Below are 17827 nucleotides of genomic sequence, written 5' to 3' on the forward strand. Positions count from 1 at the left end.
TCTATATAGCTACATATACATCATCTAAATCAATATGTTATTTATATGCACACATATATAATATTTTTAGATATTTCTATACTTATATAGATATCTATACAATTACATATATATCTATCCATGCTTATAGATATCTATGCATATCTATATATTTTTATATATCAGTATATATTTCATGGATTAGATAAATACAGAGATACCTTAATACATAAATAAATTGATAGTTAAAAATATAGATATTTTTTCTTTGCCTAACACAATGTTGAGGGATGGAAGTGATACAAAAGAAGTGTATCACTAAGTCCTTACTCTCAAAGATAGAAAAAAAAATCATTACATTTCTCTAAAATGTAAAAAAGCTACCTATAGATATCTATATAATCCTAGGTAGATCGATAGACAGACAGACATATTGATAGATAGATAGATAGATAGATAGATAGATAGATAGATAGATAGATAGATGATAGATAGATGGATAGACAGACAGACAGAGATAGGTAGATAGATAGATAGATAGATAGATGGATAGATAGATGATAGATAGATGGATAGACAGACATATTGATAGATAGTTAGATGATAGATAGATAGATCTGTTCCTGTCAGTCTAGTTAGGCCAGTCTCCATCTCACAAGCCTTTCCTGCTTCCAAGTCTTTTGCTTTTGACATTCCACCTTCTTCATCACATCCCCTATTACTAAAACATTATCCATACTTTCAAGATATGACCTTTACCTTCCCAAAAGACGTCTTTCCAGACTTTCCCCTTTAAAACCATTTAGTATCAATTGTGACTGAATCATTCCTGGGTAAATTATCACATACTTTTTGAATTGTTCTTTAAATATCCCATGAGTGAGTCATTTCCTCAGTTATACTATCAGTTTCTTGAGAGAAGGTACTGGGTCTTCTCCTATGTTCTATATGTCCTACATATGACCTGAAGATAAGCAGACATTCAATATCTCTGTGTGTTTAATTGATATATGATAAAAATTAGGAAGGGGTGTGTGTTAAACATTGTAGAGGAAGAAGAGGGATGGTTTTTGATCAAGAAGATGAGAAAAGATGTTTTATATAAAGGTGATTAAAAGATACTCAAGCTTCAAGGGAGTGTTTAACGAAGATGTGGCAAGGAACATCTAGCATGTTGGCAAAGCTTCGATGGAAAAAATAACCCTGAGGATCAGAACCAGGGCTTTTTTATCCTAAGAAATGAGGGAAGTGGGATATTGAATTATTGGAATTTTCAGGCGCTTTAGATAAAGACTCTGGAAACCAATGATTGTTCCCTCTGTTTGTCATGAGGTCACAATAAGCTTCTGAGCTAGAGACCAGCATGATCAAAATGATTCTGCCAATTTGATCTAAGAAGGTTTGAAGTTGGAGGGAGACTGGAAGCTGAGAAACCAGCTAGGAGCTTATTATAACAATCCAGGCATGACGTTGGACCAGTGAGGAAGCCAGGGGCATGATTAGAAAGAAGCTCCTGAACCGGTAGGAATTTATGTCAAATTGAATGCCAGAGATAAAGGAGATCTAGGTCCTTGGTGAGGACCCTAGGGAGTAAACACTGGAGGGACTAGAAGGGGAGAGAAGATAGCCAGAGAAGGTAGCAATGAGCTATGAGAACAGAGCTTTTTCATTCCCATCCAGCAACCTTCACTACAGCTCAATTCATCTGAAAGGAAAAAAAAGTAGGATGAAAAATATATTTAGTAAAATTATACGTACTCATTTCTTAAAATAGCTTTCAGATTTAATCATAGGAAACATTTGTTTTGGTTTGAATTTCTGTAGGTTTTAGAGACCATTTTCTTGCTCAAACTAGGTCATTTGAATTATCTGCTGATAGTTCAAATCTGTAGATAATTTGCTTTTACTCACATTCCTAAGAACTAATTACCTGTACATATAAAATGATGAAATCTCATTATATTTTCTTTTAAAAATCTGACATGCATTTAATTACATTAGCCAATTATTACTGTACATGCAGAGGATTCTGGTATTGACCATCACGCACTGGAATATTTACTGCACAGATGTGTTACTTTAATTAAACAAATGTGATTACACACATATCAATTTTTATTTGGTTTCAAAGCCCAGAATCTAAAAGTGGAGCATTTGGAGGAGTCGTGTGGAGTGATTCTGGCTCCCAGAAATGAACACAGGAGGCACTTTCCTGGGAGCATGCCACACTACAGGTACCTGAGTGCTCAGTAGGGCTGTCTGGGTAGAAAAAGCAAGCTACAAGTGGGTTTCTTTTTCTTGTTATGTAATTGTAATTGATTTAGCCAAAGAGAAGTGGTGATGAGTGTGGGGAGTGACACACCAATCTAGGATTTAAGTTGACATATTGTCTGACACTGCTTTGGTGATGCTGGGGAGTCCTGTGAATGAAAGATGCTCCATGAAAAAGTTTCCTTAAATGTAGGAATTATATTCTTGCTTGGAAAGAAGCCTGGAAAAGCAGGCTTGGGTGAGATTACAGAGAGTCATGAAAGTCTGGCAAAAGAATTTGGGCTTTATCTTGAAGGTTATTTGGATAAAGATTTCGGATGTAGTGATGAACAATTTGTACTTTAGGGATATGGATAACCTAAAAGATAAACTGTGCAGTGGACAAAGTACTAGCCTTAGAGTCAGAAAGACTCATCTTCCTGAGTTTAAACATGACTGCAGATACTTTACTTGCTACATGATCTTGGGCAAGTCACTTAAGTCTGGATAGTAAGATACTTGGAGGCAAAGGTTCAGTATCCTCATATCTCTTGAGCATATATCAGAAACTCCATAACTTTTTTTACTGTTTCCTTGGGAACCTATGCATGAAATCTATGTATTTATTCCTTCTGTGTGAAGAAGATATTGCTTTTATTCATCCTAAATCCTGCCATTCTCATGCTTTAAGATATGGATAGGATTCCCTTCTTTTCATGTTTTAGAGACTATTCCCATTTGTTCCCTCATTCCAAGTTTTTAGGAAGCAAGTCAGTTCCATAGCCAACAAATATTTATTATGCACCTACAAAGTGCAAGGCATTCTGAGGGATAGATAACAAGAAAATAGATATCCTGATTTGAGGAAGCTTGGTGTCTGGATTTTAATTTGGTCAGGTTGGTTTGCCCTAGTCTTCATTATGGGATGCTTTTACATTTGTTTTTGTATATGTAGTTGCTCTGTGGTCATGCCACTAAAGAGCTAACTGGTCCAAGAGCCATGTCTACTAGTTATCTTTATGTCTTGTAAACATGGCTCTTCTCTTTCAGTGGAGATCAACATGTGCCAAGAGAGTCATTGGGTTGAAATTGATTCCAGAATGGTTCCTGGCTCTGCCTCAGAGAAGACTAAGCTGGAAGCAGGACTAGAAAAATCTTGAGTGTAATAAATCCATCAATAAATAAGACCATTCATAAATATATCAGGAGGATTTCCCCCCCTTCCTTGCTTCCAGCCTTATACTACATGCATGGCCTATAAGAGAAAAGAATAAATCTCTGCCTTCCAGAAGCTTATAGTTTAAGTAAGAAAGCCAATAGAAATTAGAATTAAAAAAAGTTAGTATGGTAAGTAAGAAAACAAAGAGAAACAAAAATTAACTCTTAAAAGGTGCAACATTGACTCTGAATGCAGTTTAGAGAAAAGAAAATCAGTGTAGAATAAAGAAATTCTAAAAATGCCTGAGGCAATGGAAAAAGCATGGGGATTGGAAGAATCTAGGTAGCTTAGTGGATAGAGATCCAGGCCTACAGATGGGAGGTCCTGGGTTCAAACTTGAGTTCAAGACACTTCCTAGCTGTGTGACTCTGGCCAAGTCACTTAACTCTAAATGCCTAGCCCTTATTGTTCTTCTGCATTGGGATGAATACTGAGCATCCATTCTAAGACAGAAGATAAGGATTTTTTTTTAAGAGATAAAAGAAAAAACATTGAGTTTTAAATTAAGAGACTTTGGGTTCAGATGTTGACTCAGCTATTGCATGACCATAGGCAGATAATCTCACCTATCAGAGCCTCAGTTTTCTTTTAAAATGTAGACAGTAATATTATTTAACACATTACCTACAGTGATTGATGGAAAGTGCTTTGTAAACATTAAAGTAGTATTTTGTTGTTGTTGTTGTTGAGTCACGTTGATCATATGCAACTCTTTTTGATCCCATGTAGGGATTTCTTGGAAAAGGTACTGGAGTGGTATGCCCATTTCCTTTTCCTACTCATTTTATATTTGAGGAAACTGAGGAAAACAGGGTTAAGTGATTTGCCCAAGGTCTCACAGCTAGTAAATATGTCAGACTATATTTAAATTCAGGTCTTCCTGACTCCAGCTCTGCCACTCTATCCTCTGTGCCACCTAGTTCCACCTAGTTGCCCCAAAACAGTATACAATGGTGAGTTATGACATGAATACTAGAACAATCTGCAGTTTTATTTCTTTTGGAACTATCTCTTCATTTTGACTTGGTAGGTGAATCCTAGACAGCTGACAGAGACACAGGGAGGCTGAGTGACTTGGGTCATAGAACTAGTAAATAGAAGAAGAGGGATTTGATCTCGAGATTCCCTAACTTTAAGTGCAGCTCTCTTATCTGCTGTCATATTGTCTTTAGATAATAATTGATATTGTTGTGTCATTCTCATCTCATCTTGAAATAGCCCTGGGACAAGAATGCTTTCCTACTATTTTTCTTTTATATACTCTTCTTCCTCCTCCTCTTCTTTTTCTTCACTGCCAACAGCAGCAGCAGCATTATTATCACATAAGTGAAATTTGCTTTTGGCAAACCCATTTGTTTTCTGTCCCCAACTCATTCAGAGCCCTTCACACTCTCTATCCCTTTTTCCTGAAGAAAAATATCCCTTAAGTGTCCCATAAACTTACTCATAGTTTAGCCAGGGATAATTCAGGCACCACAACACAAAGTAAAGCCAACAGAAGAGAAGTTGAGGGACAAGGGAGCCTTCCCAATGCCTCTTCATGCTTGTGGTTACTTGTTTGGCCTCCCAGAAGGCCCCTTCTGCCTGGAATCCCAAGAGTCTCTTAGGAGGATGGATTTTATAGAAGACAAAGGCATTTCCAGGCTGCAGCTGATGGTGGTGCTGGGGAGAGAGTAGCAGCACCCAGTACCTGCAAACCTTCTGGGTTGTTCTGACTCAGCCATCAGGACTTTGAGTCCTCTCTCAACCTCATGGCCCTCTCCAGCTCCTCCATTATTCTTTGTCCCAACTCTGGGGGAAAGGAGTCCTCTATCCCTATGGGAAAGCCTTGGCTCCGCTGGCCCCAGGCCTTGCATCCCCTTTCTCTCCACCCACACTCTCTGCTGCTGATTCTGTACTTTCATGGGGGACAATCATAATTAAGATGCGATCTGGAGGAAAGGAAGGAAGAAACAAACAAACCAAAAAACAACAAAAACATACCAAAAGATTGGAATCATTGTTTACATGGAACAATTTTTCCTTCTTCTGCTCCAGTTCTTCTTTCTTACCAAAAGGGGAATGGGGGGAGGTGGGGAACCAGGGAGGACAGAAGAGAAAAAAATAGGCTTTCCTGTGCAGTGTGGAGGGGAAAGGAGGTGGGGGTGAGGCAGGGAGGCCAGGAGCAGCAGTGAAGGCCCTTACTTTCAGGTCCCTTGGTGGATCCTGGGAGCAGGAGCTACTAGGAGGCTGAGTGGGGAGCTCAGCAAATGGGGGCAAGAGACCCCATCTTTGCCTGGCACTTCCTAATTACGGGCTGAACCTGGCACTGCTGGGCAAGGGCTGAGCTGCTAGCCCACTGTACCTCATTATGTATTCCTTCATTGTTTCCTATGCAAATTAAGTTAATGAGAATTAGGAACATAATGGAGCCCATTCACCGTTCTAGTCGCTGGAAAATGGGTTTGACTACCAATTTTCCATTACAGCTGTTTTGTAATTACCGTGGAATACTCTGAATTCTAATGGAGATACTGAACTGTGCTGACAGTCTCTTGCCTTTTTTTTTTTCATAAAGGGGGGGTGAACCCACAACACATAAGCATTTCCATTTGAGTGCCTGGGTTTGGCTTCTGCTAAGAATAACCCCCTTGACAATTGCCAGAATGACCTGTTTCCATCAGAGCCGCTGGCTGCCCTTTGCTTATGGTTGGGTTAGTTAACTGACAAAAATGGCATTACCCCTTTTCTTTCAAAATAAACGAACCAAAAATTATTGCTGCCCCCAGCCAGCCATTTTACTCTGAGAAAGGGCCAGCCCTATCTGTAGGTAGATTGGGGTCCCTCTGACAAGGAAGGTCATAAGGCTCCCAAGAAGTCCACTCCTTCATTTCCCTCGCCATCCCCAATCCAGTCTCCAGCACTGGGCTGTGACTGGTGTCTGAAGTTTTAATATTAATGATTCATACTTTTAGCTTAAGCCTCGATACTGGCAGGTCCCTCTTTTAAAAAGCAAATCCCTCTGGATGGGAAGTGTAGACAAGAGAGACCTAGAGCATTAAGAGAACCTTAGATGTCTGGAACAGAGGCAGAGTTAGGAGGAGGAGAGTTAGAGATAGGAAATGGTCTGAGAAACTGAAGACAGATTCTTTTTTTTTTTGGCCAAATGCAGTTTTGGCAAAGACTGACCCAACTCTGATAGGTTATTCAATGCTAAGGAAAGCTTTAGGATTGGCAGAGTATGAGGAAGAGCTGGAAGGGAAAGTAGTAGTAATTATAAACCTATAAACCAGCCCCTCAACCCCCAGCAAAGTTGCAAAGAGATAAATTTAGACTTAATGCTAAGAAAAACATTTCTAACAATTGAAGCTGTCCAAAAGAAGAAGGGGCTGCCAGGAGAGGTGGGGAATTCCCTGTCTTTGAAGTTTTTCCAATAGCAGCTGGACAATCACTTGAGACTTACATCATAGTGGAGATTTCTTTTGGGTGTGGGTTGGATGCTGAGGTACCCCTCCAGCTCTCAAATTCCTTGATTCTGTAATTCTGTGACCATCCTCTGTAAAGTGAAATTAGCAACGAGTGGATTTCAGGACAAGTTTTTGCCATCATCTTGAGTCTAGTTTAAGTCCCTCCTATTAAGGTCACCATTATTCACTCTGTTCTCTTCCTCTGCTGAACTCTATTTCTTATGCATTTGTTTCCAAAACCTCTCATTTTGTTGTATTATCTCTTTTATTGATATGTAATTTTTAGATTCATACTCCAATTAAACTGAAAGTTATTAAAAGACAGAGACTATATTTTAAGCTTCTTTGGAATCTTCTATAGGGACTACCACAGGAGAGTTAACATGGCAAATTATTAAAAAATAAGTTGAATGATTTATTGATGAAGTCATATTCAACTTCTGGAATCATCAAATGTTAAAGTTGCAAAGGACCTTTAAGACCATTTAGTCCTACCTTCTTTCACCTTCCAATGCCATAGTAGGACCTCCTTTCTAATGAATAAGCATCATCCTATCCCAGCAAGTGATTATAGAATCTCTCTGTGGATACTTCCAGTGAAGAAAGTCCCTTATCTCTTAACATTATAGCCAGATGGTACAATGGATAAAGTCTTAGCCTTGGAATTTGGAAGAAATGAGTTCAGACCCTAGCTGCTTGATCCTAAGGAAGATATTTAATTTCTCTTAGCCTCAGCTATGAGAATAATAATATCTCACAGGATTATGGGGCGGACCAAATGATGGAACATCTTTGATGTTTGAAAACTTTGAAATACCATGTTAATGTTAATTATTTTTATTATTTAGGTCATTCTATGTTTGGACAGTGGTTACCTATTAGCTTTTTCTGTGCTTAGTACTGTCTCTAGTTCACTGAAAGAGCTTAGTCTAAACACTTAAAACATTCCAATTATATATCCTTCAATTTGCTATTATGGTGCTTTGGAAAAAATGCTTTATTTCAACTTATGGGACATGAAATCAAATCCCTAGATCTGTCACTTACTAAACTTACTACCTATTTGACCTTGGATTAGGTTCTTAACCAATCTGAATCTCAGTTTATTCATATTTAAATAACAGAATTGGGCCAGATAATCCCTAGGTTTCTTCTGTCATCTCTATATTTATTGCCTACCTACTACATGAAAGTCATCATTCTCGCCACAGTCTTGTAGGGAATAAGGCAAGTGCATGACTAATTATAGTACGAAGCAAAATATAGTAAGTGCCATAAGAGATATACAAAATACTAAAGGGATTCAGAAGAAGGAAGATTACTTCCAGCTTAGGTATTAGGAAAGACTAATGAGAGATGTATCATTTGACATGTAGTGAAGGTAGAAATTAAAGACCTGGAAATGAGAATATATGAATAACTGGGGGGGGGGGATCAAGTAAGCCAGTTCATCTGGAATATGCATTGAGTAAATAAGTGATGAGAGAAAAGAAAGGGATGTAGATTGGCACCATATGGCATCATCTGAACTACTTTGAGTATCTGTAAATTAATTTGATATGTTTTGGGGAGCTATTGAAGGCTAGTATGTAGGAGAAATGTGCATTAAGAAGATGAATCTTCCAGGGGAGAGAACCTGAGAAAAGAAAGGCCAGTTAGCAGCTCTTCTATTATGTAGACTCTCTGGAGAGAAATACTGAAGGCCTACAATAAGGTCAAAGTAACAGGAATAGAAAAAGGAATTGAATAAAGAAAATTATATAGGCAAAATCTACAGGATTAAGTCAATGTAGGGTGGGAACACTGAAGATAACTTCAACATTTTGAACTAGATTGACTAAGATACTTGTGATACCATTAACAAACATAGGAAATTCAGGAGGAGATCGGCTTTTTTTTTGGGGGGGGGAGATGATCAATAGAGTTTGGGCCATGTTGAGTTTAAGATGCCAGTGAGATATTAACAGGTATGTCTCAGAGGCAATTGGAATTGTGGCACTAGCGCTCAGAAGAGAAATGAAGGCTAGAAATATTGAGTTAATCATTTAGACATCACAGAGATCCTAGCTGTTTCTCTGGAAAGAGATGATGTCCCTGAGGGAGAGTTTGGAGAGAGGAGAAAAGGGCTAAAGTTAGAGTCTTGGGGAATCATTTCATTTTAGGAATGGGTATCAGGATCCCATTTGATCTTCAGTTCTTTTGAGAGCTGACTCATAGGTTTATTTTATTTTTAAAATTTTACTTAATTGATTAATTAAAATAATTTTCCATGGTTACATGATTTATGTTCTTTCCTTCCCCTCCTCCCACCCTCCTCCCATAGCCAATGAACAATTCCACTGGGTTTTACATGTGATTAAAACCTATTTCAGTATTATTGATATTTGCTTTAGGGTGATCCTTTAGAGTCTACATCCCCAATCATGTCCCCATCAACCCATGACTCATAGATTTAGAATTGGAAAAGAACTTTAAGACCCTCTTATTGTTAATTCTTCATTTTCAGAGGACCAAAGACATTATGGTGTGATGACTTGACTTGTTTATTAATTAGATGTAAGTGAAGCAGAGTTTCACCAAGTCTCTTCTAGAGTCATTGAAGTCTAGTGGCAAGTCAGGATAAACTGGTCAAGGTCTGGGATGCAGAGGATTTCATTGGCTATTTTGATGTCTAGACAAGCTCTAAATGCTCTCTTTCTGCAGGGGGATGTCTTTAACATGCTTGGTGTAGCCTTTCCTCTAACTCACTGATGGCTTCAGGGCTTGTCAGTTACCTTCTAATCATCATACAGGTGAGGATGCTGAAGCTCAGAGAGGATGAGTTACCCAAGACATGCAGTTAATAAGTGGCAGAAGTGGGATTTGGACTTGGGTCATCTAATTTTTAGAAAATACTCTCTGACTTTTACTCATTGCTTCTAGTTCTGCTCTGGGCCAAGTAGAACTAATCTAAACTCTCTTCTACATAAGAATACTTCAGATACTAGAAGATCACTATTGTGTCCTTCCTAAGACTTCTCTTCCCCAAATTATTTTACTTTGTACTTATATGGAATGATCTTAAGTCCCTTGACCATCTTAATTACTCTTCTCTGAGTGGTCTCCGTCTTACTGAAGTCCTTTCTTAAATACAACACCCCCATCTAACAATGATACTCTAAAAATTATTTCATCGGGGCAAGCCGACCATGGCCTCTCTAGCCCTGGGAACTCTAAGTCAATATAGCCTAAGATGACATTAATTTTATTGGCTGCTCTATCACACAGCTGATTCATATTGAATTTGCAGTTCAAAAAACTTCTGCATCCCTTTTAAAGAAATTTCTGATTGGCTATTCTTTTTCCAACTTGTACTTTTGAAAATAATTTTTAGAATCCAAATGAAGAACTTCATATTCATCTCATTATATATCATCTTATATTTGGTCCAGTGGTTTAGCTTGTGAAGATCTTTTGGAATCTTCAATCTGTTATCCATTGTGTTAGCTATCCTTCTTGGCTTTGTGCCATCTTTTGACAGAACCTAATTCCTGATTGAAGTTGGAAAGCTTGAGTTCAAATCCTTCCTCAAATACTTACTAAGCTGTATGACCCTGGGAAAGTCACTTAATCAACGTCTCAGGTGCCTCAATTTCCTCATGTATAAAATGGGAATAATAACTATATCTGCCTTTTATGGTTATTGTGAGTCTCAAAAAAGACAAAAAAATTTAAACCTTAAAGAATGATATAAATGCTAGCTACCATCATCATCATTATCATCATCACCATCATCATATTATCATATGATTTCTTTCATCATCATCATAGATTTAGAGCTAGAAGGGAAATCTGGTCCAACAATTTCATTTTATTGCTGAGGAAACTGAGTTGTGACTTACTCAATCATACATTCAATAAGTGGCAGAACTGAGATTAAATCTAGTTCATTTGACTCCCAGTTCAACACTCTTTCTCAAGTACCACACTGCAAATCAGTTAAGCATAACATCTATATTTTTAGCCAAATTACTACTAAAATTGTTAGATAATGCTAGGCCAAAGACTAATCCCCGAGGCATTCCTCTAAAGAACTCTTTCCAAATTGGCATCAAATTATTGAGTATCACCTTGTAGATGTTCATTCACCTCATTCTGAATCTATGCATTACTAGAATTATTTAGCTTCTATGAATTTTTCAAAAGGAGAACACAAAAGATTGTTAAATGTTTTGTTTAAATCAAGGCATACTCTAGCTAGGAACATTCTCTAATCTAATCTGTATATCAAGGAGCTATGATTTGGTGGGAATGGCAACACCCTCTACCAAATCCATGCATAGAAATATAAAGGGAAGGAGGAAAGAAAGGACTGAGAGAGGAATGGAAAGGGAGAAAGAGAAGAAGAAAAAAAGAGGGGGGAAGAAAGAGGAGATTTCTCAATTTGTATATTATATTATCAACTCATGCATTATCTTAGGCAATTTTCTGACAAGTTAAGTGATATATTTCTTCTAGTATTAGAGGCAAGATTTGAACACATGTTTTCTTATGTCCAAATCCATCATTCTAACTATTCTGCTATGCTCTCTCACTGACGGTTCACCAAGTACTTTATTAAACTCGTCTAGGTAAACTCTTCCAACAGCATTTCCCTGATATTCCAGTCTACTAACCCTGGTTACTAGGTAAAAAAGGGAAATGAGATCAGTCTGGTAAGTTCTGTTCTTGGCACTCACTGCTTCCTTTTGTAGATGTTGATTATATATACTTTTAATGACATGTTCTAGACTTTTACATGATAGACTCTGCCTTCTCACCAGGATCAAAGTCAAGTTTACTGTCCAAGTCTGCACACTTCACTATCTTTCCTTATTTGAAAATTAGAGTATGTACTAGTAACACAAATTATTTTCCATGTGGGGAAATTGAGACTTCTAAAGGTTAGGGATTCACATTGCTAGTAAGTGGGTAAGTTGGGCTTCAAATTCAGATCTTCTGACTCCAGTCTCAGTTACTACAGAATACTGCCTTCAGTCTCTAGGAAAGTTACGGAAAGATGTAGACAAGAAACTGTATAGAGGGTAAGATGACCAGAGCAGCTACCCATGCCCAAGAGCCCATCGATTGATCCATGTAGAAATATATGGAGAAAAGGAGAGTGACAGAGATACAGGCAGAGACAAAGAAAGATAAAGAAACACAGAAAACACTGCCTTCCTACTCTAGGAAAATTACTAAAAGATGTGGACTAGAAATAATATCTAGGGTGAGATGACCAGAGCAGCTACCCATGCCCAGGAGCCCATAGACTGATGTAAGAAGAAATATATGGAGAAAGAGAGAGATACAGACACAGACAGAGAAAAAGAAAGCCAGAGAGAGAGAAACATGGAGATAAAAACAGAGAGAGACAGGGAGAGAAAGAGAGACACAAAAACAGAGACATACATAGAGAATTTCAGGGCTAGAAGGGGTTTTAAAGTTGACCTAGATCTTAATGGTGAGGAAACTGAGTCCCATAGAGATTTAGTTTCTCTCAGCCTGTGTTCCCTGCTTTTATTTCCCATACTGTGATGATTTATAAATGTATGCATGCATATGTCTAAATGTAAACACACATCCACAAACATAAATACATAAAACAGCATTCATATAGGCATAAATATGCAGAGACATAGGCATAAAAATAAATACATATATATCATTTAACAAATAAATAATTCGTTTATATGTTGGTGGGCATATTGCAATGCTTAGGAATCCCTTAGACCAGTGTCACAACTGTAGAATGCCAAGTAATGTGGAATGAAAACAGACAAGTTCAATAAGAAATATAGACCTTTTAAAATAGCTGGATGTCTTCCCAACTGCCTTGTCATCATGGCCCTACTTTCCAACCATCTCCCTCCTATCAGATTATTGAACAGTCCCTACATCCTCCTCCTCTGATAGGGGTGCTTTTGACTTATCTTGCCAGGGCTAGGTCTCTCTATCACAACTTCTTTGTTCTTTGGCCATCTCTTTACCACCCCTGTCTTCCAAGCTAATAGTCTTCCTATCTTTGTTTTCCTTTATATTTCCACAATGCAGCAAAAACCTCTCTGAGGTTAGGCAGGACCTGTCTGGTTTGCATGTATTGGTATCCCTAGAGCTTAGTTCCATGGGCCAATAAATGCTCTGTTTGTCTATCCAGTTTGAAGGGAGGGTTGACCAAACAAATGGCATTCTGATGGGGGCAGGGGAGCACTTTCTTCTAGATGTTGGATGTTGCTCAGACAAAAAATATAAGCTCATTATATTTTATTTTTCTCCTGTTCTTGTAGACTCATTAGAAAACACCTAGAGGCTAATCACACTACAGCTTCTGCCACTATGACTATTATAGGCCAGGCCTAAGGTAGACTGGTCCAGTAATTCAGGATAGAGGATTAAGATGCAATGAGGTACTTGTGGATCATAAAATTCAATTAAAACAAACTTTACTGATAAGAAATTACAAGAATCAATTTAGAAGGACATGAAGTCAAAATGAAACGCTTCTTACCTCCTCCACACAAAACAGTCACAGCTAGATCAGGAAGACTCTGTTTATCCCCACTTTCCTATTGCACCCTGCCCTACCAAGAGCAGAAAGAGCTAATGTGAAACCTCGAACACAAATTTTCAATTAGATGAGTCTTTTTATTTTCGGTAGCAAAGCACTCAGATTCTGGATGAGTCCTATCCCCTCAACAAACACACACAAATATGTGCATGTTTGTGTGTGTATTTCTTTTTTCTTTCTTTCTTTCTTTGATTTTTTGACTGTCTTTTGTTTCTTCCTTCTTTCTTTCTTTCCTTCCTTACTTCCTTTCTTTCATTGTTTTTTTTTTGGTTGTTTCTTCCTCCCTTTCTCCCTTCCTCCCTTCCTCCCTTCCTCCCTTCCTCCCTCCCTCCCTCCCTCCCTTCCTTCCTTCCTTCCTTCCTCTTTCTTTCTTTCTTTCTTTCTTCCTTTCTTTCTTCCTTTCTTTCTTTCTTTCTTTCTTTCTTTCTTTCTTTCTTTCTTTCTTTCTTTCTTTCTTTCTTTCTTTCTTTCTTTCTTTCTTTCTTTCTTTCTTTCTTTCTTTCTTTCTTTCTTTCTTTCTTTCTTTCTTTCTTTCTTTCTTTCTTTCTTTCTTTCTTTCTTTCTTTCTTTCTTTCTTTCTTTCTTTCTTTCTTTCTTTCTTTCTTTCTTTCTTTTTTCTTTCTCTGCAAGGTGGTGCCACCAAGAAAGAGAAAGGAAAGGCTAGATCAGCAAGGACTATGGCTACGGCTACCACAGAGGTAGGAGCATACATGAGGTAGTCTTGGCCACCCCCAGTCAGTATCACCCACCATCATTGCAACAAGATGAATAAATGCAGTGAGAGGTACAAAAAATTTACTGCCACAATATCCAAACATACAATTTGGGGAATTGGCACACATAATTTGAATGAAAGAGTATAATTTATAGTCATTCAAGTAGCTGGCCCCAAAAGTCTTGACTCTAGCCAAGTCATCCTTCAATTCATTCTTCAGGGTCACAATCCTCCAATCCCTTTCCCATTCAAATCAGGGACCATCCCAGGAGGATTTAACATTTTTACTCTGGAAATTCTCACCTGTAACAGTTAAAATTTAGGGGAGAGAGGCAGGTAGAAATTAGTTTCTCTCTGCAAGGAGTATTATATTTTTTTATGAGATTTATTAAAGATTAAGGATTAAAGAAAATACAGGATAAGAAAACATGTGTCTAGGCCTCTGGTTTAGACACCTCACCTACATTATGAAAAGAGCTACCTCTGCTCCAAAACGGAAGTCCAAAAGACCACAAAAGCCTTTGCAATCAGGTTAAATCCCTTCTCCATTTTAGCCCACCTGAGAATTCAGTGAGATTACAAAGCATTTTGGGGAAGTGGAGCAAGGGCTTGTGGGGATTGAAGTCCAGAGTTCAAATCCATTTTTTACATTTCTCCGTGTGATCATTTTTGGAAAAAAATAATTTTTCCCCAAAAGGATCATAAAAACATAATCAACTTAAAAGATTACAATACTGTGAGGATAAGAGAAAAAAAGAACAAAACCAATAATTGCTGGACACATTGACAGAAAGCCAGTTAGGGGGCAGTCCCCTTTGGCATGAAAGTATACATACAAATAAATGTTCAATCAACTACACCGAAAGTTCATTTTTGTGCAGCTTGTGGTCTGGAGGCTTCTTCATGGTGGCTTCTCCAACAGTTCAGTTTCTGGATTCAGAGAGGTAGCATGTTTTTTAACCTAAAATTCTTCTAAAAAGGAATTTAAACTTTGCAGTTTAAATAATGATATCTTTTTACACACCTTGAATCCATACTTTCTTTTTTAGTGGGTGCCTTAGATGACTCACTAGATCCACAGGCTCCCCTAACCAAACTTAATTTTATTCTTTGGACATCTCTTTAGCATTCTACCCCCTCCTTTAAACAAAACAATTTTTTTCAGTTCTAGAACAATAATCAAATTAATATTGTCACATTACAACCAGAAAGGTATACTAAATTATTTCTCTTATGATTCCACTTACTGTCCTTCTAAGCTTCCCAGTCAAAATATACTCCACTGGCCTAATTGTTCTCAGCCCCATATAGAATATAAGCTCTTTGAAGACAAGGATTATTTTTATTTTTTTATGTTTATATCCCCCCACTGCTTGGCAGAGTATAAATATTTAATAAATGCTTTTTCATTCATTCATGCATTTATTCATATACTGCTTGTTCTTTTTTCCTATTAATGCTATATTAAATTCCTCAAACTACTTTTTCTCTGCCCATTGAAGTTAACAGTTAATTTTTCAGTCAATAAAATATTAAATTAAGTCAAATGTTTAGGAATATTTTTCCTTTGTTACTCTAAATAACCAAACTGGATGATTTTTTCCTCACCTCACTTTCTGAGCTAGTTGATTTGGCCTGGCAAAAGATATTGAAGATTGGATTGAGTTGACCAGGTGGTCCAATAAAAATCAGTAGATATATATTAAGTACCTACTATGTGCTATGTGCCAGGCACTGTGCTAGGAAAGTCAATAGAAGGAAAAATGAGCTAATCATTCAACAGTTTTAGAGACCTCAACTCCTTTTCCTTCAACAGTAAATGTGATTGCTCCCCCAAACTGACTTATTTTTCTACTTTTGACTCTTAGGTGATCTACAAATGAATATCAAAGCAAGTATCCAGAGGTAGTTGGAGAAATTTCTGCCTGAAGAGTCAAGAAACATGATTCCCCTTTTCTTGCCAATTGGGCACTTTCTCTCTGTCTGGGGAACAAGTGGCAAGAGGTTACCTTGGAATTTGCTTTGAAGATTAGGGTCTTGGTTCCAGGAGATGGAGTATGCCACATACTTTCCTTTTCTCCACAGAGAGGTGGTGGGCTGCAAGAATGGATTGTTGTTGCTCATATTACAGTTTATTCTGCTTAATTGTTTTTCTTCATTATAATGAGGGGAAAGTAGTAATGGGGAGAAGACTGGGTCAACTAGGCTTATTGAACAGTGACCAAGGAATAAATGGCCAAAAGGAAAAAGCTATCCATTGGAGTTTTTTCTTACCTTCCATCCTATGATCAATACTGTTTATTGGTGCCAAGGAAGACGAGTGCTAAGGGCTAGGCAATGGGGGTCAAGCAGTTAGGAAATATCTGAGGTGAGATGTAAACCCTGGACCTCCAGACTCTGTGCCTGACTCTCAATCCTCTGAGTCACCCGGCTGCCCCAAACAGACATAAAAAAAAAGGCTTAGAGGACTTTCAAACTATGCATAGTTTATTCTAGTATTCTTATTCTTATTGGTGAAGTACCCTGCAATGTATTTAATGGAAAGAAGGTTATATATCTGAATGGACAGAAAGTAAAAGGCCTGGCGGGGTGGCTACCTCACCATAGGACTGAGCATTTGTAAACCACATTCCATCCTCTGCTCTGAGGGAAGTTTAATTGAAACTAAAAAGCAAAGGTCACAACCATGTAAAATTTAAAGGCCATTTTTATTATTTGACATGGAACAAATTGTAACTTTATATTGCTTTTAGATGCAATTTTGTTCATCAAAATTAGATTATGCTCAAGTAAAGCACCTTCTTTAGAGCTTTAAGATTAAATATTAGAACTTATTATAGGGACTTTGATTTCATCAGTAAATATCAAGGAAAATATTTGGTGGGAAATGCAGCTGCCTAATTTGCATTAATACAAATGAGAACTATTAAGATGAGCTGATTAGCATATTCATATATACTGTAGGCTCCCCTTATTTAAAATAGATTCTGATTACAAACTAACACTGATAACCGGCATCTTTACAGTATGGAACCAGGGCCTGATTGTACTGGAGAGGGATGGAGATAGATACCCTTTGGGAAGCATATTATCCTATCTCTAGAGCTGGAAGAGATCTTAGAGTCTAACCCTTTCCTTTTACAGATGAAGAAAATGAATATAAGAGAGATTAAGCCACTGTCTGAATGGCAGATGCAGGAATCATACCCCAAACTCCTGATTCAGGGCCAAATACACTTTTCCCTATATTTCATTATGGGAATCTTAAAATACCTAGAGTCAGCGTCCTGGTCTCAGTGGCCCCAGGAAGGAAAGAGATCAAGAGGCCAAAGATGAGGGAAACTTAAATGGAAAGGGATTGAGTTATAAAACATGAATCTCCCAGCTTCTGTGTATATCCAGCAAGGCTAGAACTGTCATGGCATACCAAAGGCATTTCTGCAAGACCCTGGTGTGGGACTACCTTGACTACTATGATTGTATCTTACTTCATTATCCCCCTTTACCAAGTTAAATAACTGGTAACAACATACCTATGTCAGCTAGGATTCTGTTGTCATGACACCCTTCTCTTCTTGAGGTCTCTTGTAACTTCTTGCCAGCAGATGGGTCACCCCCTTCCTGTAACTATC

General features: G+C 37.8%; 1 long non-coding RNA gene across 1 annotated transcript; it reads left to right on the forward strand.

Annotated features, from left to right (window-relative positions):
• The first annotated feature begins 1349 nt into the window (after positions 1 to 1349).
• On the forward strand, positions 1350 to 16442 carry LOC103102822 (uncharacterized). The gene is made up of 3 exons (XR_464001.3): positions 1350 to 1500; positions 2111 to 2213; positions 16064 to 16442. It is a non-coding gene; the product is annotated as an uncharacterized LOC103102822 (long non-coding RNA).
• Positions 16443 to 17827: the final 1385 nt, after the last annotated feature.

Source organism: Monodelphis domestica, chromosome 3 (assembly GCF_027887165.1).
Source record: "Monodelphis domestica isolate mMonDom1 chromosome 3, mMonDom1.pri, whole genome shotgun sequence".
NCBI classification, from domain to species: Eukaryota; Metazoa; Chordata; class Mammalia; order Didelphimorphia; family Didelphidae; genus Monodelphis; species Monodelphis domestica.